Source organism: Podarcis gaigeae, assembly GCF_964106915.1.
Source record: "Podarcis gaigeae genome assembly, chromosome: 6".
Taxonomy (NCBI): Eukaryota; Metazoa; Chordata; class Lepidosauria; order Squamata; family Lacertidae; genus Podarcis; species Podarcis gaigeae.
In genome coordinates, this window is record NC_139682.1 from 77,137,738 (window position 1) to 77,151,580 (window position 13,843).

At 45.5% G+C, this 13,843-nt stretch overlaps 1 long non-coding RNA gene across 1 annotated transcript in view; it reads right to left on the bottom strand.

The window, feature by feature from the left end:
- Positions 1–1,544: 1,544 nt before the first annotated feature.
- The window catches only part of LOC310846684, a 155,984-nt gene continuing 143,685 nt past the window's right edge, over positions 1,545–13,843 (bottom strand). The window contains exon 5 of the long non-coding RNA XR_014565466.1: positions 1,545–1,576. This is a non-coding gene — a long non-coding RNA (uncharacterized lncRNA). The remainder of the gene's footprint in view (positions 1,577–13,843) is intronic.

Consider the following 13,843-nt stretch of genomic DNA (forward strand, 5'->3'; position numbering starts at 1 on the left):
AGTCTTAGCCAGAATATACTCTCTCAGATTAATCAACATGACTAACTTAAAGGCAAAGGTACCCCTGACTGTTAGGTCCAGTCGCGGACGACACTGGGGTTGCATGCTCATTTCACTCTATAGGCCGAGGGAGCTGGCGTTTGTCCTCAGACAGCTTCTGGGTCACGTGGCCAGCATGACTAAGCCACTTCTGGCGAACCAGAGCAGCGCACCGAAACACTGTTTACCTTCCTGCCGGAGTGGTACCTATTTATCTACTTGCGTTTGACGTGCTTTTGAATTGCTAGGTGGGCAGGAGCTGGGACCAAACAACAGGAGCTCACCCCATTGCGGGGATTCGAACCGCGACCTTCTGATCAGCAAGCCCTAGGCTCTGTGGTTTAGACCACAGCACCACCCATGTCCCTATGACTAACTTAGGTCCATTCATTTCAGTAGGTCCCTTTAATTTATTTGGCTACAACTCCCGATATATAAAAAAGAGGTTTGGGTCATCAGTTGTAACTAAGGCATTACATATAAAATCAACATGTGGGATAAGTCTTCTCAAATGGGGATATAGCTCATAGGTCAAGAGCATAATAGTAAGACTTGAAGCTCACCACAATTACTGTGTGGTTCTTTCATTTTAGTTTCAGGACTGCAATACCTCAAGGACTGCCTCTTTCCATATGAACCTACCTGGACCCTGAGATCATCTTCTGAGGCCCTCCTCGTGTGGCTTTTTCATGAGAGGTCCAGCGGGTGGCAAAATGAGACTGGGGCTTTTCCGTAGTGGCTCCCCATTTCCCCAGGGAAGTTCACCAGGTGCCCTCATTATACACCTTTAGGCACCAGGCAGAAACATTCCCCTTTAACTAGGCCTTTGGCTGATTGACACCCAATGCCCTTTTAAAATGTGTTGAGGAGGGGGGGGGGGTTAGTTGGTTGTTCTTGTCCTTATTTTTATTACGCATTTTGTGTTTTTATATTGTGTTTTTATGTTGTGAACCACCCCGAGACCAGCGAGTGTAGGGTGGCATACAATTTTAAATCATCATCATCACCTTGATTAAAAAATGTGGTAGTCCCAGGTAGCATTACTTTGTGGGTCACAACCACTGCCAAATTTTCCATTCCTGTGTTGTAATAATGATCTCCGTAGCCTGTCGCTCTGTCTTTGGCTGCCTGATGCTGCAGGGGGAAATCACAAGCACTGGTAAGAAACATTTTGTTCCCACTTGCGATGAAAGATTTGTTTGGATGTCACTTTGATTGGAAGCCATACTTCTCCTGAATCCATATAAATATGAGTGGGCATATGGGAAAGAGACACATTGTTACGGGATCACGGAAGTGAATGTGTTAACTTCCAATAGGATCAGCTCTATCTTGGCTTCTTCCAAAAACCACTTCAGCTGATTAGATTGACCCAAGAATGTTTTCAAGCCAATGCTGTTTTTAGCAACTTTATCATTCTGGAGGAAAAATAAACTGATTCGACAGGGATGCTATTGTGTGGCATCTTCATATCTTAATGTCGTGATGATATATTGCAACGGTGGTGTGTTTTTTCCTCCTCTTCCCCTCAGTAAATCTAAAAGAGAGAAAAAAATGTTGTTAAATATAAGACCATTGGGATAAACAGAAGAAAGAGGTAAACTCTGGATTGGCTACCTAAGTTTTGCATAAAGCAATTCAGATCTAACCAGATCAGTTGTGTCAAAGCTGCCACAGTAATGCCTTAAACTTTTGAAAGCTGCCACAGTATTGCTTCAGTAATAACTTTTCTGTAGTTTAAAATTAGTAGAGCAGGAGACTCTCAATCTCAGGGTAATGAGTTCAAGTCCCACGCTGAACAAAAGATTAATACATTGCAGGAGGTTGGACTAGACTCGTAGTCTGACGCAGTATAACGTATGTTCCTGAATCTTGAAGAACTACATAGAATTTCAACAGCATCTCCAGTCATAGGATAAGGATTCGTTCTTTCTTTCTGCATGTGGCCTTCTCAGAGGAGAGAGACTTGAGTTTGAATCTTTAAACTGGACTCCCAAATATCTTTCACTGTAACACTAAATGTCCCCCGGATTCATCCCTGTGCGGTGACCTTTCGAAAAATATTAGTCGCATAAAAAAGAGCATAATGTCAGATGGAGAGAGACAGATGGCAAATCCAAGGAGCCTCATGCTTCTGACGGAAACTTACCCTGGTTGACTGTGCAGAGGGGTGCAGGGAACGATGATAATGAGGTAGACAAAGTAGCCAATTTGAATCCATAAAGCAGAAAAGAGAGAGAGAATAATGTGAGCAGGAAGCAGACAACTGTGTGGAGGAGGAAGCAATGTTTAATTTAAGAAAACTGTTTTCAAGCGCTATGTGGGAAGTGAAAGACAATTGAACAGAAGAGTTGGTTTTTACGATCTGTAATTGAAGAGGCGGAAGCTCACATTCTGCTCATCTCTGCCTGACTGTGTAGGGAAAAAAAACTTAGCAAAACTATTTACAGCTATGAATGACTGGACAGCAACCAGTAAGCACCATCTCTGTGCAGGATTGCCAACCTTTCTTTTTACTGGTCAGCAGTCCCTGCACCTGTGCCTTTAACAGTCACTTGAGCTGCAAACATTAAGGTAAAGGTAAAGGTAAAGGTAAAGGTAAAGGTAAAGGTAAAGGACCCCTGGATGGTTAAGTCCAGTCAAAGGCGACCATGGGGTTGTGGCAGTCATCTCGCTGGTGTTTGTCCACAGACAGCTTTTCCAGGTCACATGGCCAACATGACTAAATTGCTTCTGGCACAACGGGACACTGTGATGGAAACCAGAGTGCACAGAAATGTTGTTTACCTTCCCATCACAGTGGTACCTATTTATCTACTTGCACTGGTGTGCTTTTGAACTGCTAGGTTGGCAGAAGCTGGGACAGAGCAATGGGAGCTCACTTCATTGCAGGTATTCGAACCACCTTCTGTTCAGCAAGCCCAAGAGGCTCAGTGGTTTAGACTACAGCGTCACCCACGTCCCATTATCAACTGATCATGCTTTTCTCTGTGCTGTGAAAATGTCAACCTACTGATTAATACAGATGGAGGAACAACAGAAGCATGGGCTATGTTTTCCTTACAGGTTGGTTGGCAAACGCATCACAATGGTTGGGTATTAGCACTGACATTTTCTGTTGCAGCTACAATAAAACTGAGTCTGAGACTAGAGACAACAAGAGCTTGACAGAGCCATCACCTTTTGTGCTACACCCGCTCACCCCACACTCATACACCATGGGCACAGGTGGCTCTGTTCTAGACTGCAACCTTCAACCAGAGGCACCGACTTCAGCCCCAGACTGTGGCTGCTCGGTGGCACGTTCACACGACATGACATCATGACATCACGTTGCCATGTGTTGTGGTAAGGCAGCGGGCAGAGGCAAAGGTGGCGTGTGGAGGCCAGGCACCCACAGTGAAAAATTGTGGATGCCCAGGCACCCAGGGCCCCCTGAAGTTGGCCTCAACTCTTAAAAAGCAAGGTCTACCCAGTTCCATGTACCAACCAGCTCTTTCCCCTCTGTTGACGTTCATCTGATACAAAGCTACCTTACAGCAGCATAGGCTCTCAGTGGGCTGAGGCAATGAGGTGGGGGCATCTTTCCCACAACATGGCCAGATTCAAAATTGGGCAGGGCTCCTGTACCGTCAATAGTTGGACAGAAGAGAGGATTTCAGCAGGACACAACTTATAATGATACAAGAGTGTTGTCCCCTCTTCTGCCACCTACCTGAGCACCTTGATATTGTTGTTGTTGATTAAATTTAGATACCACCTTTCAACCGAAGATCACTGGGCAGTGGATATACTTTTAGATAAACTTGTGTAAAAATGGGTTTGAAAGAAGAAGCTGGAAAACCTCATGACTTCTCAGCTATATAGCCCTAGACAACTTTTCTGATTCTGTCAACTTTTTTGCAATGCAAAAATTACACCCAGTACTCAAGCCGGAGGCAATGTTGGCAGCTTTGATTTAAACAAGGTCATGGATCCCCTGTGAGCAAACTTAGGATAGAGCTAGACAGTGTGGCATCTTGGATAGAGTGTTGAACTTCAGTTTGGTTAAACTTGGATTTGATTCCCAACTTACTCATAAATCTTAGGGGATGATCTTGGGCTAGAATCATCTCTCAGCTGGCCTATCTCACCAGTATTGTGAAGATTAAATGGGGAACACTGTAGGAAACTTGTAGGAACTAGTAGGAAAAATGGTTTAATAAAAATGTGAACTAAAAAAAAGACATGAAACATAGCTGCACCACCATATTCCCCCCCCCCCTTTCTCCATGTGATGTGACATTAAAATGCTATAATCCTCCTTCTCCTGCTAGCCAGTTATGCAAAGCAACAACATGGGCAGTGCAGTGACATCATCTCATATGTGTTATAGGTAGACCCTACAAGGAGTGGATGGAGCAAGAAAGATGGACCCATGGCTGCTGTTTTTCTTGGGTTGCAAGAGCTTTCACTATGCATGCAGTAGGTGCCAGGTTCAATTCTTGGTGTCTCTGGGTTGGATTAAGAAGAGGTCCTGTCTGAAACCACTCTGTGTAGGCAATATTGAGCTAGATGGATTGAGTAAAAGCCAGCTTCCTATGTTCCTGTAATGTCCATTTCTGCCTTGTGATTTCAGAACCTCCAAAGAACAAAAGGTTGCTTCTGATTAGACTGTGGAGAACCCCCCCCCCCCGCTCCACAATTCCTAAAGATAATCTCTCACCTAGTCATGAAGGCCACAAACCTGCCCTTTTGTATTATATTGCTCACTGTATAATTCCCCTGGGGAAAGGTTCTTGAAAGAGATTCTTTCTGACAGTTTCCTTTTTGAATAGTAAGGAGAAAATCTTTTGCCAACTGGTTGATAGGGATTAATATGCTACGTGTAAGTTTCCTAGGTTTTCTCTAGCAGCCCAACAGCTCAGACAAAAAAGCTAACGAACAAAATAGGGTCCAGTGGTCTGTGAATCATCTATGTTTGGAGGTCACCAGCTTTTTTAGGCCCGTAAACACGTTTGGATTTGGGGGTAACACCCCTTCTGGTCATTACTTCCCCCCAAAGTACAGGGGTACCTCGGGTTAAGAACTTGATTCATTCTGGAGGTCCATTCTTAACCTGAAACTGTTCTTAACCTGAGGTACCACTTTAGGTAATGGGGCCTCCCGCTGCAACCACGCGATTTCTGTTCTCATCCTGAAGTAAAGTTCTTAACCTGAGGTACTATTTCTAGGTTAGCGGAGTCTGTAACCTGAAGCATCTGTAACCCAAAGCACCTGTAACCCAAGGTACCACTGGAATGTGATCAGCTCAATGTGTTTTTCAAAGATGCAGAAGGGATCCATCTCATGACCAACAGGCAGTGTGTGTGTGTGTGTGTGTGTGTGTGTGTGTGTATTCAGAGGCTTTGTGGACAGTCAGGAAAGACAGCCCCAATGTTGGCAGCCCCAATCTATGTTAAAATGTCTCTCTCAGCTTGATTGTTCACAGTTTTGTAATTACCCTTGGTTTTTCACAGATATATGTGACTAAAGTACTATCCTTTTGTTAGCTAGGAAACAAGGCAGAGTTGGTTGGGGTGCATATCTGGTAAATGCTACAGAAGGTAGGGGTGCTTTACTCCTATCTGAGATCAAGGAAGGAGATTGCCTGTTTTTTGCTTGTGTTGAAGAAGTCTGGCAGGGGGTCTGGAGGCAATTAACTACCTTGCTTTTACTTGCTGTTGAAGTGGCAGTTTATAAGAGAAGAAAATTTATAGCCAATGGAACAAAGTCCCCAAATGAGGATTTCTTATTTTTCATTGGGAATGATGGTGAATTTTAACATGTTAATTTCAGGGTTAAGATTAGGGATGGAGGAATTGACCTGTTTCTTTATCTGTGCCATCTAAACCAGTTTTTAGCTATAGTCCTAGTCCATCATACTTCTGCATTCATCTGAGAACTTCAAAAAACAAAACCTCCCCAAACACATATTTAAAATATATGCATTTCCTTGTGGGAGGTGGGCTTAAAGCTGCATTTCTCCCCCCAAAACACATATTTGCATGCATACTTTGAAAGGTTTAAACCTCTGAGAATGGCACCTCAAGATTTGGAGAAGAGTGAAAACTTTTGTAGGCTCTGAAAATCAGCTTCAGTCTGAAAGGTGAAGATCAGGTTGTTCCATTCAGGAATTTGCATTGCACCCCAAAGCATCCCTTGTTGAAATTAAAAGCAAGGTGATCAGATGCAAAAGAAGAACTTGCTCCTTTCAAAACTGGATAGGGCAGGACAATTCCACAAGTATAATGTGTTATATATGTGGAACGCCCTCCCATCAGATGTTAAGGAAATGAACAACTATCTGAGTGGAAAAATAGGAATCAGAGAGAACTGAAATTAGCAGTTCCTTCCATCCCTAGTGCTGTTCACCCCAAATTTAGAATGGGGAAACCTTTGACCTCCAGTTGGTGAACCACACATCCTATCATCCTTGATCATAGGCCATGGTGGCTGGGGCTGAAGGCAGCTGGTGGCCAACAACATGTGGAGGACCTGACTTCTTCATCCCTTCCAAAACTGAAGCACCCAGCTAGATGAAAAGGTCTTTGCCTTAGAAGTTCATTTGATATGGTTTTTAAACCCATCTTCAGTTATTTTTGTCCTGAAAGACCTACATTGTCTCCCAGTGTTGGTGCTGACCTTTAAAGCCATGAGACTAGGACGCAAGCCTGCCATTTAGAGTAGTTGACGACACTGGTCTGACTTCATACCTTTAAGTACCTGTATGAGCTTTAATACTGGCAGCCCTATATAGGGAAGTTTTTTATGATGGATGCTTGACTGTTTTGGATAATTTTGGTTACTGATTGCTCTAGTTATCTCCCGCTTGGACTACTGCAATGCGCTCTACGTGGGGCTACCTTTGAAGATGACCCGGAAACTGCAATTAATCCAGAATGCAGCAACTAGACTGGTGACTGGGACTGGCCGCCGGGACCACATGACACCGGTCCGTGTTTGTTTCCGAGCACAATTCAAAGTGTTGGTACTGACCGTTAAAGCCCTTCTGGTGGATCCCTCACTCTGAGAAGTCAAGTTACAGGAAACCAGGCAGACGGCCTTCTCGGTAGTGGTGCCTGCCCTGTGGAATGCCCTCCCATCAGATGTCAAAGACATAAGCAACTATCTCACGTTTAGAGGACATCTGAAGGCAGCCCTGTTTAGGGAAGTTTTTAATGTTTGATGTTTTATTCTTTTTTTATCTGTTGGGAACCGCCCAGAATAGCTGGGGAAACCCAGCCAGATGGGCAGGGTATAAATAGTAAATTATTACACACATGGAAAAGGCAATGTATACATTAATAATAATAATAATAATAAACACTTTTTTTTGCATATTTCTCTTTTCCAGAATGGCTCATTTTGCAACATCGAATGACTTAGTTTGCATCCTGGTCTCGTTCTGCAATTCATTAACCACCTTGTGAACAAGAAAAGCCTGCCCTATATAGGGAAGCTCATATATATAGACTGTCTCAGTACAATTCTTTCCCCTCCTGGCTCCTGGTGCTTTTATCTTCTTCTTCTTCTTTTGCTCATTGACTAGGATGTGGAATTGACTTTTTTTTTTTTTTTGCTTCTCATGTCTAAGCTGCTGCCAGAGTGTGATAACTTCATTACATCTTACAGCACTTTTTCACACATGCTTCACTGCAGGCTCAAGAATTTCCCACATTAAAATTGCACTGAAGCATTACCCAGAGTGGTGGAAACAGCCACACTGCTTGCTGGTGGAAAGTACGAAAAATATTATTCCCCTCATGACCTTCACTATCCTTACAAAAGAAGGAGGGATCACTGGTTGTGGCTACCCAACAGAGTCCTGTAAAAGAACAGAAGTAATTCTGTTCCTGCCTCATCCTGAATAAAAACCAGCTCCCTGAAAGCAGACCCTCCAAGCAAGGTGGAAAAAAATCAATGATTTAAATAAAAATAAATAAAGAAAATCGGATTTTTTATTTATTTAAATCTGATTTTTTAAAATTTAAATTGGATTTTTAAAATAAAATTCTTTTGTAGGGAAATTCTTTCTAAAGATAGTTTTCTATTTAAGTTACATTATAGTCTGAAGGCTATTCATCAGGAAATAAGGATTTGTTTTAAGTTTTTCATGTGTGCTAAAACTCAGTCTAAGGTTTTTTTGTTTTTTTAAATCGTTTAACCACATGAGTTAACAAACATGGATACATGTGCTATAATGTTATTGCTTTAGTTAAATAAATTGTTTAACTTGTTATTAAGGAAATGATTATTTTTCTGGTTCCAATAAAGTACAGCAGAAAAGTTGTGCAAATATAAACAGTTAACAGTTATTAAGGTAAAGGTAAAGGTAAAGGTACCCCTGCCCGTACGGGCCAGTCTTGACAGACTCTGGGGTTGTGCGCCCATCTCACTTAAGAGGTCAAGGGCCAGCGCTGTCTGGAGACACTTCCGGGTCACGTGGCCAGCGTGACATCGCTGCTCTGGCGACCCAGAGCCGCACACGGAAACGCCGTTTACCTTCCTGCTGGTAAGCAGTCCCTATTTATCTACTTGCACCCGGAGGTGCTTTCGAACTGCTAGGTTGGCAGGCGCTGGGACCGAGCAGCGGGAGCGCACCCCGCCGCAGGGATTCGAACCGCCGACCTTTCGATCAGCAAGTCCTAGGCGCTGAGGCTTTAACCCACAGCGCCACCTGCGTCCAACAGTTATTAAACCTCACAATAATTCCGTAATTATCTGTCAATGTATTTCTAATAGTATGACCAAATCAGTAATTTTTCATCTAACTGTAAAAACTACTCTGAAAATTTATTATTCCAAAAATGAAACCTTCATCTGGTTGTAAATATTAGGATTATACCAGCAAGAATGTGTCTTTCTGTAAATTAATGATTTAAATCAAGCTTTACTGACTAGTGATTTAAATCAAGTCTTACTGACTAGTGATTTAGATTGTGATTTAAATCAGTTTGATTTTAATCAAATCCACCCTGCCTCCAAGTGTCTCCATTTTCCAGGGACAGTCCCAGATTTACAGAAGCCAGTCCTGTTTCTGATTTGACCCCGGAATGTCCCACTTTTCCTTAGGAAGTCCCTATTTTCATTGGAGAAATGTTGGAGGGTATGGAGTTATGTTTCTTGGGATGCCTGCTTCTTGGGAGAAAAGCAATGACAAACCTAGGTAAAAAGGTAAAGGTAAAGGTACCCCTGCCCGTACGGGCCAGTCTTGACAGACTCTGGGGTTGTGCGCCCATCTCACTCAAGAGGCCAGGGGCCAGCGCTGTCCGGAGACACTTCCGGGTCACGTGGCCAGCGTGACATCGCCGCACACGGAAACGCCGTTTACCTTCCCGCTAGAAAGCGGTCCCTATTTATCTACTTGCACCCGGAGGTGCTTTCGAACTGCTAGGTTGGCAGGCGCTGGGACCGAGCAGCGGGAGCGCACCCCGCCGCAGGGATTCGAACCGCCGACCTTTCGATCGGCAAGTCCTAGGCGCTGAGGCTTTAACCCACAGCTCCACCTGCGTCCCACAAACCTACAGCATCTTAAAAAGTAGAGACAACGAAGGTCTGTATAGTAAAAGCTATGGTTTTCCCAGTAGTGGACCATAAAGAAGGCTGATCACCGAAGAATTGATGCTTTTGAATTATGGTGCTGGAGGAGACTCTTGAGAGTCCCATGGACTGCAAGAAGATCAGACCTCTCCATTCTTAAGGAAATCAGCCCTGAGTGCTCACTGGAAGGACAGATCCTGAAGCTCCAATACTTTGGCCACCTCATGAGAAGAGAATATTCCCTGGAAAAGATCCTGATGTTGGGAAAGATGGAGGGCACAAGGAGAAGGGGACGACAGAGGACGAGATGGTTGGATAGTGTTCTCGAAGCTACCAGCATGAGTTTGACCAAACTGCGGGAGGCAGTGGAAGACAGGAGTGCCTGATGTTCGCTGGTCCATGAGATCACGAAGAGTTGGACATGATTAAACGACTAAACAACAACAACAACATGGAGTCCTGAGCCAAGGAAATACGTAACTATACAACCTTTAGAAGACATCTGAAGGCAGCCTTGTATAGGGATGTTTTTAAATGTTTAATGGGTAGCATATAAATAATAAAATTATTATTTCTATTAGTATGGAACAGGGCGTCTGTATTTCTATCGGAGAAATGTTGGAGGGTATTTGAAAGTAAGAACTAACTTTTCAAAGGAAGCAAGCAGCTGGCTCTAAGTGATGTTGGAGTGGAGTGTTTCACTGAGTCTATGAGCATTATATTTCAATTTGTGACTCCTACCCTGCCCACAACACTCTAACCACTACATAACACTGTCTCTCAGATTTCAAGTCTGAGACTTTTACAACACATTTACTGAACTCCTACTGAAGGAATATTATCTATGCCATAATTCCTCTCCATATTTCACAAGTGGTTACTTTGAAGTAATATCAAATTGCGTGTGGCACAATTCTCTCCCCCCCCTTTCCCCATCTTTTAAAAGAGTCATGTAATGCAGTGAGCTTCCCCTTCCTAGTACTCTCAGGCGCAAGATGCATAATTCATCGAAAAAGGACAGAGGAAGTGGCCCTCTGGTGCTGTAAAGTCTGTTTGATTACATGCCTTCCAACTGCTCAAAGATGTACAAGCCCTTCTCCCCTTATTGTTAAATCTAAGATGTTCCAAATGCTTTCCCTTATGGCTTGATCCACAGCATTGGTTAAAGGAAAGGAGCCATGGCCTATATTCATTCCAAAGGAAATTCCAATCACTAAGGAAACAGCCACCAAACGTTGGGAAGGTGTAGAAGGAAATGGGACAATGCAGATGGACTGTACCCAAATTCCCGAATTAAGGTGGTCACTGATGCCCTAAAAAGAGGATAAAATAGGACAAAAAACGATAGTGGATTTGCATTATATTTGCATGCAGCAATTGATATTCATAGACACGCATTTAGAAATACAGTGGATGCTCGGGTTGCAAACGTGATCTGTGTGGGATCCACGTTCGCAACCCGCAGCGTTCGCAACCCACGTCTGCGCACCTGCGGGTTGCAATTCGGCGCTTCTGCGCATGCACAAAGTGCGATTTAGCGCTTCTGCGCATGCGTGAGCGCCGAAACCCAGAAGTAACCTGTTCTGGTACTTCTGGGTTTTGGCGACCCGTAACCCAATAAAACGCAACCTGAAGCATCTGTAATCTGAGGTATGACTGTAATTACTATAAACAGTAAAAAACAATACATCTCACCTTACTTGGGAAACCGTCAACAGGCGACTTGTGTCACATCCACACCATAGTTTTAAAGAACTTGTATACGATTTTAGCAGCCATGGCACCTCCCAAGGAATCTTGGGAACTAAGTGTGCTAAGAGCTGTAGCCCTGTGAGAAGTCTCACAACAACTCTCAATATCCTTAACAAACTACAGTTCCCAGAATCCTTTGGCAGAAGCCATGACCATTAAAGTGGTATAAGATTGCTTTAAATGTATGGTGTGGATGTGTTTAAGTGCTGATGGCCAACTTTAAGGCCCCTTGTGCAGTGATGGCTTTTTACTGAATGAAAGGGCTGCCTCTCACCGGCAGTCTTTTTTTTTTTAATGCCATTGCCATTTCCCCTCCGAAAATGACATAGTGGGGGGAAAGCAGACTGCTTCTGGCAGGAGATTTTGGCAGTTCAAAAGTGTGGGTCAGGCTTACTTAAAACCAGCTCCTTGAATTGGGGCTCACAACCAGTGAAGTTGTTTTAAACCTCCTGGTACAATTTATTTGTGGTGTACTATTCCAATTGATCACCAGGGAGCTACACAGTGGACCAGCTGGAGTTGCCTAGCTGTCTTACAAGATTTGAAGTTATGCAGGCCATTATTATATAAGGCGTCTTCCAGGATTAATTTAAAGAGGGGAGCCAGGTGTGTAGTGTAAACTCTCTTTCAATATGCAGCATTATCTTGTGTTAAGGAGTCAGTCACCTTGTATTGTCCTTGCATATCTGACCAAGTAATGAGTCAGTAAGAAGGTTGCCTTTTAAATTTCTGCGAGTGTATGTCTTTGCTTCAGTGAAAGTTAGCAAACAGCCACTTTTTCATAGTTGCTGTCAGGACTGCCGCTAGGTCCCAGCTCACAGAGGACCAACGCCCAGTGGATATTATATACAAAAGTCTTTATTGAAGTTTAGTTTCCATTTCCAAGCTCTGGGCGCGCAGGCCCACGTCTTAACGCTAGACCGGCTAAGTCCCCTCTGACTCACTGCTCCACCCACACCAGTTTAAGATTCTAGCCCGGCTCCACCTCTTGCGCTGCTCTTTCCTGCGTTGGGTCCTTCTGCCCTCTGGGGTTCCCTCCTTCCTGGACTCCTCTGACGCGGAGCCTCCTGAGTCTTGCCCCTCCCTCCGGCGGGCTTTAGGACCTGGCTCCCTTCCCGGGCTCCCCGCTGTGCCGCGCTCCTGTACATTTGAACTTGGCGCGCGCGCCCAGCCGGTGACTTTCCTTCTGACCGTTTCCCCGCTTCCTGATGTGGGTGTTGCCAAACCTGACTCCTCTCCTCCCTCTGGTGGTGAGGACACTGGTCCCGACTCCTGGGACTCCCCCTCCCCACTGCGCTCTGGTGGAGACGCTGGCCCTGATCTCCAGCTGCTGTTCAGGGACTCCCCGCTGGCCCCTCCCTCTTGAGGTTTCTCCCTTGGAATCTCCCTTGCTCTGGCCACCGGCGCTCCCTTCTGTGAGTCCTCCGATTCGCTAGAGAGGCTTGTGGAATAACTCTGGCCACTGTCACTGCCTGCGCCCCCCTCGTACTCCTCCTCTTCACTCTCCATTTGCTCCCCCTCCTGTGTCTCTCCTTCTGAACCCCTGACATCCATCCCCCCCTCAAAGCCCCCCCTTCCCCCCTCCCCCTCTTCAGGTGCGGGTTCCGGGTGCTCCATTGTTGTAGGGGTGAGTCCAGGATACAGCTCGTCCCCTGAGGCTTGCAACCATCGAGATAAGTCCGGGAAGTCCCCCATGGGCTCGTCGACGACGACCTCCTCCGCTTCCATCTCCTGCGCGGTGTGCTCAAAATCTGCGCTCGACCCCAAATCACCCAAGAGCCCTCCTCCCCCTGTTGCTTGATGGGGGTCCACCTCCCAGGGCCCCTTCGGCATGTCTCTGCGCCAGCCCACTTCGGGTTGGTCCTCCCACCAATAAGATCCCCCCGTGCCAAAACCTGAAAGTGATCCCTCCGGAGAGCTGCCTCCCGGAGCCGAGTCCTCAGCTGACGAGAAACCCCGGAAAGTGCTGGCCGAGAGTGTGGGTGTGAACAAACAATCCTCGAAAAAGCCCGCCGGCATCGGCTTGTGCGGGAAAAGTGTGTGGAATTCTTCCTTGAGCAACTGCTCTTCCACTGCGTAATCCGGCACCCACCTGTTGGCGCTGGCCGGGGTGTCCTCTGTGGCGAGAAGATATTCAATCCCGTCCTCCCCCCACCTTGAGTCTAAAATCTCAGTGGCTTCATTAAGTGGCTCCCCTTTCGGCGACCCCCCTTTTTTGGGCGCTTCTCTGAGCGGGTCTGGCGCCTTCCCCGGTGCTTGAAACCTGTGGGGCTCTCTGTAGGGCGTGAGCACTGATCTATGAAAGACCGGGTGCATTCTGGAACCCTCCGGGAGTGTCAACCGGAAGGCCACTGGGTTGATCTGCGCCTCTACTTGGTAAGGCCCTAGCTGCTTGTGCCCTAGTTTCTTCTTGGCTAACGATCTGGCTGGAACTGCTTGTGCTGCCAACCAGACCCAGTCTCCCACCTGGATGTCCTCCCCAACCCTCCTG